General features: G+C 46.6%; 1 pseudogene; it reads left to right on the forward strand.

Annotated features, from left to right (window-relative positions):
* Positions 1-4,514: 4,514 nt before the first annotated feature.
* LOC123324851 lies at positions 4,515-6,494 on the forward strand (annotated as a pseudogene).
* The last annotated feature ends 4,469 nt before the right edge of the window (positions 6,495-10,963 follow it).

A 10,963-nucleotide genomic window follows, 5' to 3' on the forward strand; every position in this document is an offset into this window, starting at 1 on the left:
ATGCTAGCTCACACATTGTCACCAAGGACTCTGTTTCCCCCCTTTGCCACACAGCCTTTCATGGTGGTTTCATCACCATGTTTCATATAGTGGCCTTCCAGCAGCTCCAGGTTCTCCCACTGGAGTCATAAAATGGCTCCAGCAATTCCAGATTCACATCTTCATACTCGTAACTGCTTTACAAGTCCTGAGACTCATATTCTCCCATTCATTTGAAATGGGTCAAGTGCCCATCCCTGAACCAGCCACTCTGGCCAATGTGTTGATTAGCTAAGGGATCGTTGGGGTCAAGAGTCCATCCTACCTGAATCCCTTGGTTGGGAATAAGTGAAATCCTCTAAGGGGAAACTACATCCTATGGTAGGCGTAGGGAATGGCTACTGAGTAGACAACAAATAAGGAGTTTAGAAGCCACATGTAGAGGGAAACAGACACTTAAATGCTATTATCAAAATGAAGTTAGGACTGTAATAGAAATGGGGATAACATTAACCAGTGGAATAAAAGAAGGTGCACCTAAGTCTGCCTGGAGAAATGTAGAAAGGCTTCTCAAAGGAGGAATGGAAGCTTTCCAGATAGATAGGGAGGCAAAGGATGAAGGAGGGCATTCCAGGCAGAGAAAAAAGCATGCACGAGGGTATGGAGGCTGAGAAAGTCAGGCATATTCAGGGCACTCCAAGTCCTGCTGGAGAATAAAGGGGGACAGAGTGGCTGGGATAGAGAGGAATGCCAGCAGATGGAGCTGGACAGGTAGGCAAGTGCTAAGCCCCTTGACCACACTATGGGTTTACACAGTTACCAGGTAGGTGATAGGGATTTGGATTCTAAAGAGATTTGAACAGAGGAATGACATGAGACTTCTGTTTTAGAACAAGGATTCTGGCCACAGAGTGCAGGATGTGTTGGAGAGGTGCAAGATCCCAGAATTGGTCCTACCCATCTCAGTGAATGACATCATCACTCTCCACCCATGGTAGTCACTGGTGTAGTTCACCTAACATGTCCAATTCCCCTGCTGCCAATCACCTGGTAGGACTGCATTTCCCTGCTCCCTTGAAATGAGGGGAGGCCATGAGATTTGCTTTGGCTAAAGAACACTGAGTATTAAATTTTTTCAGGTTTAATTTATTTATTTGACAGAGAGAGTGTGAGCACAAGCAGGGGGAGCGGCAGGCAGAGGGAGAAGCAGGCTCCCCACTGAGCAGGAGCCCAACACGGGCCTCAGTCCCAGGACCCTGATGCTTAACGACTGAGCCACCCAGGCGCTCCACTGAGTGTTAATTTTAAGGGATTGCCAATCCCCTTTTGCTGCCTCCAGTGACTGCAGAAGCTTGTACTGAGACACAGCCTCTGTCATGCTGGTCCTTGATAACAAGAAACTCTCTTTACAATCTGTGATGGATACACAGCACGAATGAGAAGTGAACCTTTGTTATATTAAGCTACTGAGATAGGGGGCGTGTTTGTTGCTACTACATAACATAACCCATGCTAACTGACGCACCACCCATTTGCCAAGCTATAAACCTGGGCATCATCACAGACTTCTCCCATGCTCTCATTTCCCACCTCCATGTCCTTCTGAGTCTACCTCTAAATATCTCTTCAATTCATCCATTTCTCTCCATCCCCACTGCCACTGCCCTGGTCTAGTACCTCATCCTCTCCTGCCTGGTCAACTGCCACCCTCCCCCAACTGCTCTCTTCCTCTAATCTTGTGTGATCCCCTTACTTTTTTCCATACTTAAATCAAAGTGATCTTACTAAAACTCCCTATTGAATCCCAACACTCTCCTGCTTTAAATTCTTCAGGTCTCCCATTTCCTTTAGAATAAAGTCAATACTTCTTAATAAGGCTTGCCAGGTTCTGCATGATTTGGCCACTGTTTACCTCCAATCTCTCTCTCACGCGCGCGCTAGCTTGCTCCTTCACACTTGAAATGAACCAACCTCCCTTCAGTGTCTTAAATTTGCTCTGTTAATCGTGAGCTTTCACACTTGCTTTTCCCTTTGTCTGAAACCTGTAAGCTTGGCTAATTCCTACCCAGTCCTCAGATTCCAGCTTCATTGTCACTTCTTCCTGAAAGCTTTCCCTGAGCTTCTGGTACTGAGTTAGATACCCTTCTGTGTACTCCTTTGTGTAACTTGACTTTTCATAGCACATCATTTATCTGGTATCCCTGGTACTTAATAAAAGGTAAAAAGGTCATCACCATGGTCCTCAAGGAATGGCCATCTGTTCTAAGGGGGTAACAGCAGAGGCAAACAAGGATGAGGGTGCTAAGGGAAGCATTTAGAATGACTCTCAGGTTTCAGGACTGGGTAAGAGAGGGAGGCCAGTGTCACAATAGAGTTCAGATTGTCATGCAGGTGGCAGGAGCTGCAGAAGACAACTTTAGATGCTGCACACTACGTCCATAGCCCACCGCAGATTGGGCTGTGGCCGCAGCAGACAGACCCCCACGCACTGACAGCAACCCTCCTCGGCGGCCCCTGCATCTCTGGTTTTCTGCCACATGAACCTGGTAAGCTCTCTCAGCCAGCATGCAGGGCAGCCCAGAAATACAGGAGGGTAACGTTCCCAGCACAACCCTCCAGAAATGGGGGTGGAAGTCCATTGAATAGAAGTCCTAGCCTCCTGGGCGCCTGGGTGGCTCAGTTGGTTAAGCGACTGCCTTCGGCTCAGGTCATGATCCTGGAGTCCCTGGATCGAGTCCCACATCGGGCTCCCTGCTCAGCAGGGAACCTGCTTCTCCCTCTGACCCTCCCTCCTCTCATGTGCTCTCTCTCTCTCGTACTCTCTGTCTCAAATAAATAAATAAATAATCTTTAAAAAAAAAAGAAGTCCTAGCCTCCTGTTCTTCTGAAGGACAATTTGAGATACATTCTACCAAGTTCCTCAGGGTTATGGTCGGCCAGTTCGAGCCCCAGTTGCCCACAGTGGTGACCAGCTCAGTAACACACTCTTCACAGCTTTTGGTCCTTCCCTGCCTCACTCCCCTTGCTCTCCAGTCACCCCCCCAATAAACTCCCTGAACCCCCCTCCTATCACTCCCCAGATAAACTCCCTGAACCCCCTAATTAGCCCCAGATAAAACTTCCTGAGCCCCCAATCACCCCCGGATAAACTCCCCGAACCCCCCTGCTATCACTCTCCAGATAAACTCCCTGAACCCACATCCAAACATCAGCCCCTGCTCCTATCCCATACAGTAGCCACTGAAGATGTTCTGAAAGAGGAAACAAGAGGAGAAGCAGGTTGAAGGGAAGCTGCCAGCACATAACCGCCATGTTCACTGTGGGGCCCCCATGGGGCCACAGGGAGATGACCCTGCAAAGCATACAGAACCCTTCTGCCTTTATTCCCCACTGATTACCTCTCTCTCTTTGACATGCTCCATGGACTCAGTACTTGCCTGGTTTTCCTCCTACCTTCCTGGGTACTACTTTCAGTTCCCTTTGTAAAATAAAGTTGATGGTGTTGAAGATGGGTGATGGGCATGTAATCAGGTACAGTAGTATTTTAAACTTCTGTGTGTTCTACACTTTCCAGAACCACTTTTTAAGAATAACTTTGGGGGGAGGGGGGCGCCTGGGTGGCTCTCATGCTCTCTCTCTCAAATAAATAAATGAAACCTTTAAAAAAAAAAAAAAAAGAATAACTTTGGGGGCGCCTGGGTGGCTCAATTGGTTGAACATCTGCCTTCAGCTCAGGTCATGATCCCAGGGTCCTGGGATTGAGCCCGGCATCGGGCTCCTTGCTCAACGGGAACCTGCTTCTCCCTCTCCCATTCCCCCTGCTTGTGCGCGCTCTCTCTCTCTCTGTCAAATAAATAAATAAAATATTAAAGAAGAAGAAGAAGAACTTTGAAATGGGGTTTCTTTTCAACGGCAAGTTCTCTTCTCCATCTTCCCCAGTTGTTCTCAAATGTGTGCAAACGCCTAAGGAAGCATCACCTGGCGATTTGATGAAAAGCTTGCTCACATTGCTGTACTTGACCTGGCCCCTGACCTTTCTCTGACCTTATCTCACATGCCAGGCTACCTTGTGCTGACATCGCTCCTTCTCAGCCTCAAGCACACTCCTAAGTTTGTGGCTTCCCACTCGCACGGCCGCAGATGACAGACGCCACGACAGGCAGACCTCATTTTGTTGCACTTGGCTTGACTGCACCTGGGTGGCTCAGACAGTGATTGTGTTTTTTACAAATTGAAGGTATGTGGCAACCCTACATCGAGCAAGCCCGTTGGTGTTGTTTTTCCACTTCTTGTCTCTGGGTCCCCTTTTGGTTTGTCATGGCGATCTGTGCTCAGTGATCTTTGATGTACTATTGTAATTGTTTGGGGGTGCCACAAACTACACCCATATAAGACGGCAAACTGAATCAATAAAAGTTGTGTGTGTTCTGACTGCCCCACTGGCTGCCCGTTCCCCAGTCTCAGTCCCTCTCCTCTGGCCTCCCTATTCCCTGAGACACAACAATATTGAAATTAGACCAGTGAATAACCCTGCAATGGCCTCGCAGTGTTCAAGTGAAAGAAAGAGTCACACATCTCTCACTTTAAATCAAAAGCTAGAAATGACTAAGCTTAGTGAGGAAGTCATGTCAAAAGCCAAGACAGGTGGCAAGCTAGCCTCTTGCATCAAACAGCTGAGTTGTGAAGGCAAAGGAAAAATCCCTGAACGAAATTAAAAGTGCTACTCCAGTGAATATATGAATGGTAGGAAAGTGAAACAGCCTTATTGCTGATATGGAGAAAGCTAGTGGTTTAGATAAAAGATCAAACCAGCCACAACTTTCCCTTAATCCAAAGTGTAATCCAGAGCAAGGGTCTAAATCTCTTCAATTCCATAAAGGCTGAGAGAGGTGAGGAAGCTGCAGAAGAAAAGTTGGAAGCTAGCAGAGGTTGGTTTGTGAGGTTTAAGGAAAGAAGCCATCTCCATAACATAAAAGTACAAGGTGAAGCAGCAAGTGCTGATCGAGAAGTTGCAGCAAGTCATGTAGAAGATCTGGCTAAGATCATTAATGAAGGTGGCTACACTAAAGAACAGATTTTCAATGTAGATGAAACAGCCTTTATAAGAAGATGCTATCTAGCACTTTCATAGCTAGAGAGGAGAAGTCAATGCCCAGCTTCAAAGGACAGACTGACTCTCTCCTTGGGGCTAATGAGGTTGATGACTTGAAGTTGAAGCCAGCGCTCACTGACCAGTCTGAAAATCCCAGGGCCCTGAAGAATTATGCTGAATCTACTCTGCCTGTGTCTGTCAATGGAACAACAAGGCCTGGATGACAGCACATCTATTTATAACATGGTTTTTTGACTATTTTAAGCCCACCATTGAGACCTATTTCTCAGAAAAGAAGATTGCTTTTAAAAAATTACTGCTCATTGACAATGCACCTGGTCACCCAAGAGCTCTGATGGAGATGTTCAATGAGATTAACGTTGTTTTCACGCCTGCTAATACAACATACACTCTGCAGCTCATGGATCAAGGAGTAATTTTTTACTTGCAAGTCTTATTGTTTAAGAAATACATTTTGAGGGGCGCCTGGGTGGCTCAGTCGTTAAGCGTCTGCCTTCGGCTCGGGTCATGATCCCAGGGACCTGGGATCGAGTCCCACATCGGGCTCCCTGCTCTGCGGGAAGCCTGCTTCTCCCTCTCCCACTCCCCCTGCTTGTGTTACCTCTCTCACTGTGTCCCTCTCTGTCAAATAAATAAATAAAATCTTTAAAAAAAAAGAAATACATTTTGAAAGGCTATAGCTCCCATAGATAGTGACTCCTCTAATGGATCTGAGCCATGTAAATTGAAAATCTTCTGGAAAGGATTCATCATTCTAGATGCCATTAAGAACATTCATGATTCATGGGAAGAGGTCAAAATATCAACATGAACAGGAGTTTGGGAGAAGTTGACTCCAACTCTCAAGGACGACTTTGAGGGGTTCAAGACTCCAGTGGAGGAAGTCACTGCAGATGTGGTGGAAATTGCAAGAGAACTAGAATAAGAAGTGGAGCCTGAAGATGGGATTCAATTGCTGCAACCTCATGATAAAACTTCCTTGGATGAGTAGTTGCTTCTTATGGATGAGCAAAGAAAGTGGTTTCTTGAGATGGAATCGACTCCTGGTGAAGATGCTGTGAAGATTGTGGAAGAAGATAGTTGAAGAGACTTAGAATATCACATAAACTTAGTTGATCAAGCAAGCAGCAGCAGGGTTGAGAGGACTGACTCAAGTTTTGAAAGAAGTTCTACTATGGGTAAAATGCTATCAAGCAGCATCACATGCTACAGAGAAATCATTCGTAAAAGGAAGAGTCAAATGATGCAACAACCCTTTTTACTGTCTCATTTTAAGAAATTACCATAGCCATCCTAACCTTCAGGACCCACCACCCTGATCAGTCAGCAGCCATAAACATCAAAGCAAGACCCTCCACCAGCAAAGAGATTATGACTTGCTCAAAGCTCAGATGATGGTTAGCATTTTGTAGCAATAAAGTATTTTTAATTAAGGTAAATACATTGTTTTTTTAGACATAATGTTACCGCACACTTAGTAGACTATAATATAGTGTAAACACAACTTTAATATGCACTGGGAAACCAAAAAATTCATTTGACTCACTTTATTGTGATATTCCCTTTTTGTAATATTCCTTTTATTATGGTTGTCTGGACTCAAACCAGCCCTATCTCTGAGGTACGCCTGTACATGATCTCTGCCCAAACGCCACCCCCTTAAGCAGTCACTGTAAAATAGTGCAAACACATGCACACACAAGCTCTGTCACACTGACCTGTTTTATTGTCTGCATCATGCCTATCGCTGTCTAAAATTATCTGGCTTACTTATTTATTTGAATTTTGTTCACTAATTCCACACTGTCTAGCACTCCTAGAAGGTGAGTTCCTACTTATTGCTTTATCCCAACTCCTGGCATATTCAAATTGCCCAATAAATATTTGTTGGACAGATAAATAGATGTAAGCCTGCAGAACTCAGGAGAGAAAACTGGGGGGGTGGGTGTGGATTTGGGAGCTGGCATCACAATAGGAACAGTTGAAACCATTTCATGAATTGATTTGCCCAGTGAGAGTGGGCAGTGGTGGGCAAGACCAGAATAGAATCCAGGAGCTCATCTACAGAGTGAAAAAAGGAAAAGAAGCCTGGGAAGGAAATCAAAAAGATATGGTCAGAGAGGCTGCAGAGAAGTACTGGAGGGAGACCTGTCCTAGAAACCAGGACAGAAGAGAGTTCAGGAGCAGGAAGTAGGGGACGACACAGCAAAGAAGGAATTGGATGAAATGTGCCCAATTTCTGGTCACTGAGAAGTCACCGGTGAACATCCAGCTCCAGTATAATTAGGGGCAATTGGCAACCAATGAAAGTCATTAGATAAATGCCCTGGCCTCCTGCCATTTGGAGGGACAATTCTGATGTCCCTCAGTGGGCAGTGGAACAAGTTCATAAATACACCATTTATTGGCTTGTCTTTCTCTCCTGTTTCATCCTATTTTGTCTCCCCTGCTCCCTGGGGTCCCCTCCCACATAGCATTCGAGTCCTCTCAGTCTCTGCTTTCGGGGAGATCCAAATTAGGAGAGACTAGTTGCATTTTTCATCTCTTTCTGTTTTTTCAGGGATGGAACGAGACTTTCCCTTATATCTCAGCATCTGGAACCAGCCTGTGTGCCCATGTGTAAACTAATCGTAACCACAAGGACAGGGGATTATTATGACTGCCTTAGACTAGTATTGATCCATCGCCTGGGGCTGGGCATACCATCCATTGAGAATATCCAAGCCAGATTCCGGCTCCAGCTCCAAACCATCACAATTCCATGACTAATGAGTGTGGGGGCCCCCTCACAAGAATGGGACTCTTAATCCCTGCACATCCTCTGCCTATATCAACCACAACCATGGACTGCTGGGCATTCAGTTCATGCCTTTGCTCTGCAGGGCACCATGCCGAGTGCTGGGGACCAGAACGCAAAGACCATAAAATAGAATTCCTTACCCGAAGGGCTGTATTATCCAGACATGTTATACATATAGAACGACAAGGCAAAACTACAGAGAATAACACAGTTGATTCCAAATCAGAGAGGGAAGCATTATTAGTCAGGATAGACTAGGTTATGCTGAAAAAACAAATAACCCCTCAGATTTATTTATCCCACACTATGTAGCCCTTGTGGCGGACAGGAGTTTCTAGTCCATGGCATCATGCTCAAGCCAGAACCCAGCCCGATGGAGCAGCTGATATCTGGATATTGCTGAGCCAGAGGGAAAGAGAGCTCCAAAGGGTTTTGAATTAGCAATTGAATTCTTGGCCCAGGAATGAAATGTATGACTTCCACATATAACTCATTGGCTAAAACTGGTCACATGGCCCCATCCAACCTCAGAAAGCCAGGAAGTGAGATTCTACCAGAAGATACGCCAGAAGGCAGAGACACAGAGATATCTGGTGAACAGTGTAAAGAATTCCAGAAAGCATGGAGATGAATGACATTTGAACTGAGCCTTGAAAAATACTTAAGTCTTCAATAAATGAAGTTAGGGTCAAGGGAGAGGACACACCAAATAGAGAGCCTCATAAGAGAAGTCCCAGAGGCCAGAGAGTGCCTGACCAGTGTGAGCACAACCAGGCTTCACGACAGGGTGACGACTACACCAGAATAGGAATTGGGCAGGAAGACTGAGTTTACTCGGTGAATGGCTCTGAATATCATAAGGATTTTAGCCTCTAATAGATGATTGGCAATAGGGAGCTACCAAAAGGTTTTTAAGCAAGGAGGTAACATGATCTGATTTGCATTTTAGGAAGATAACTTAGTGGCAGAATGGGAAGGAGATTGGAAGGGAGAGAGACCCAAGTCTGGGAGGCAATCGGGAGGCAGTTGTCACAGACAGTCCAGGCAAGGATAAGGCGCAGGAGCCGAGGGTGGGGCTGGGAGGATGCTGAGGAAGAAACAGATGGGAGAAGACACTTCCCATCTAGAAAGGATCACTGCCTTTTTTTTTTTAATGAAAATATTCAAACATATACAAGAGGAGAGAAAATAGTTTTTAACAACCCCCCCCATCTACCATCATCCAATTTAATTGTTCTATCCGCCTGGCCAATTTTGCTTCACCAATGCCTCCCCACCCCCTGCCTCGCTTCACTCCACTGCATGACTTTAAAGCAAATCCCAATTGCCCTTTTACTTAATCTGTCATTTCTTCTGTATGTGTTCTAAAAGATAAAGACTTTTTAACCACAAGCACAATACCATTATCCCACCTAAAAAAAATAGCAATTACTTAACGTTATCAAATATCCAGCCATTAGCCCAATTTCCTTACTGGTCTCTTATTTTTTTTCCCAGTTGGTTTGTTCGAATCAGGATCCACACATCCCATTTGGTTCTCCCTCTTTCTCCCTCGTGTCATTTACTCGTTGAAGATTCTGGGTCATCTCTCCTCTGGAATTTCCCCAATTCTGGATTTTGCCAACGGTCTCCCCCTGCCTGCTGACATTTGACATGCTTGTCTTCCTCCTGCATTTCCGGCAAACTGGTGGCTGGATCTGAACCTTCTCTCCTTTGAACAGAAGCAGAGGGAGCAGAAGAGAAGGGGGCAGGGGCACTATTATTCACACAACACCTCCTGTTTGCCAGGCACTGTGTGGGTTCTGTGTAACGATGATCTCATTGAATCCTCACCACAATTCTTTGAGGTGAGTGCTCATGATCACTGTTTTGTCGGCCGAGGAAACTGGGATGGAGGAGGTGTAGCCACCTGCCCAAGCTTACAAAGCCAGAAAAAGAAGGGGGGGGTCGGAACCTAGTTCTGTCCGACCCCAAAGCCCCTTCTTTTTCCGCTGCTATGGCAGGGAGAAGGGACGTGGCCCATGAGTGGCCCTGCCAGGAAGGAAAGCCAGCTCTCCTGACTCCTGAGACACCCTCAATATTAATAATAGACATTGCCACTTCCCATGTGGCAGGTAACTTTCATACAGCCCGAGGACAGTAAATGATGCATCATGGTCCCCATTTTATAGGTAGGGACACCGAGGTCCCGAAAGGGCACTGCAGTTGGTGCACAGAGCCAGGATGCACCCCCAGATGCACCTCTGTCTGACGGCAGAGCCCATGCCTTGCGCCGCTGCCCTACGTGGCCTCTCCTTGTGGGTGGCTGCAGTGGCCATGGTGGCCATGGGGGGATGGGGTTGGGTGCAGAGATGGGAATGAGCAGGCTGGTTTCCCTGGCTGGCGTCGGAAAAATGAGCTGTCACTGTTGGCCCAGAGTGGGTCTGCTTCTTCCTACCCCATTCCCCAACCAAGCGCGGCATATACTCAGCTCACAGCAGTGAGGCGGTGAGGGAGGGCCAGCCCACGCCCAGCCCTACCAATCTTGGTGGCAGGGACTCCCTCCTTGAGCTTTCTCAGGGGGCCGCACTCCCTGCTGCAACGGGGCAAGAATCCAGGAGGACCGCACTCCCAGGCGCACAGGGGCAAGGCTCCCCATGCTAGGAAGCCCTGTGAGCAGCTCTTCTTCCTCAGAGCCGCGGGGACAATCGCAGAGGAAAACCAGGACATTCCCCCCCACCAGGACATTTTGTATGCTTTGCACTTGCTGCTGTGTTTCCTTCATCTAAAAGCTCTAAAATTTCAAATAAAAAGGTACAATGAAAGCAGCAGCAGGATAAATAGCCCCAGTGATCTGAGCCGAAACCCTGGAAGCTTTATTCACATCTTTAGAAAAACTCTGAAGGCTCCTAGTAGCAGCTGCAGTACAAAGCCTCACACTTTAATTCTAAGGCTGCCAGAAATAGGTCTGTCAGGCCTGAAATATCACTGCATTTCATTACTCTTAAATGTGCATTACCATCTCCGCCTCATTACCAGCTGGGGGGTAGTCTCCAGACCAACTCCAGAGAGAACGGGGAGACTGGGAGCTG

This window comes from Neomonachus schauinslandi, chromosome 5 (assembly GCF_002201575.2).
Source record: "Neomonachus schauinslandi chromosome 5, ASM220157v2, whole genome shotgun sequence".
NCBI lineage: Eukaryota > Metazoa > Chordata > Mammalia > Carnivora > Phocidae > Neomonachus > Neomonachus schauinslandi.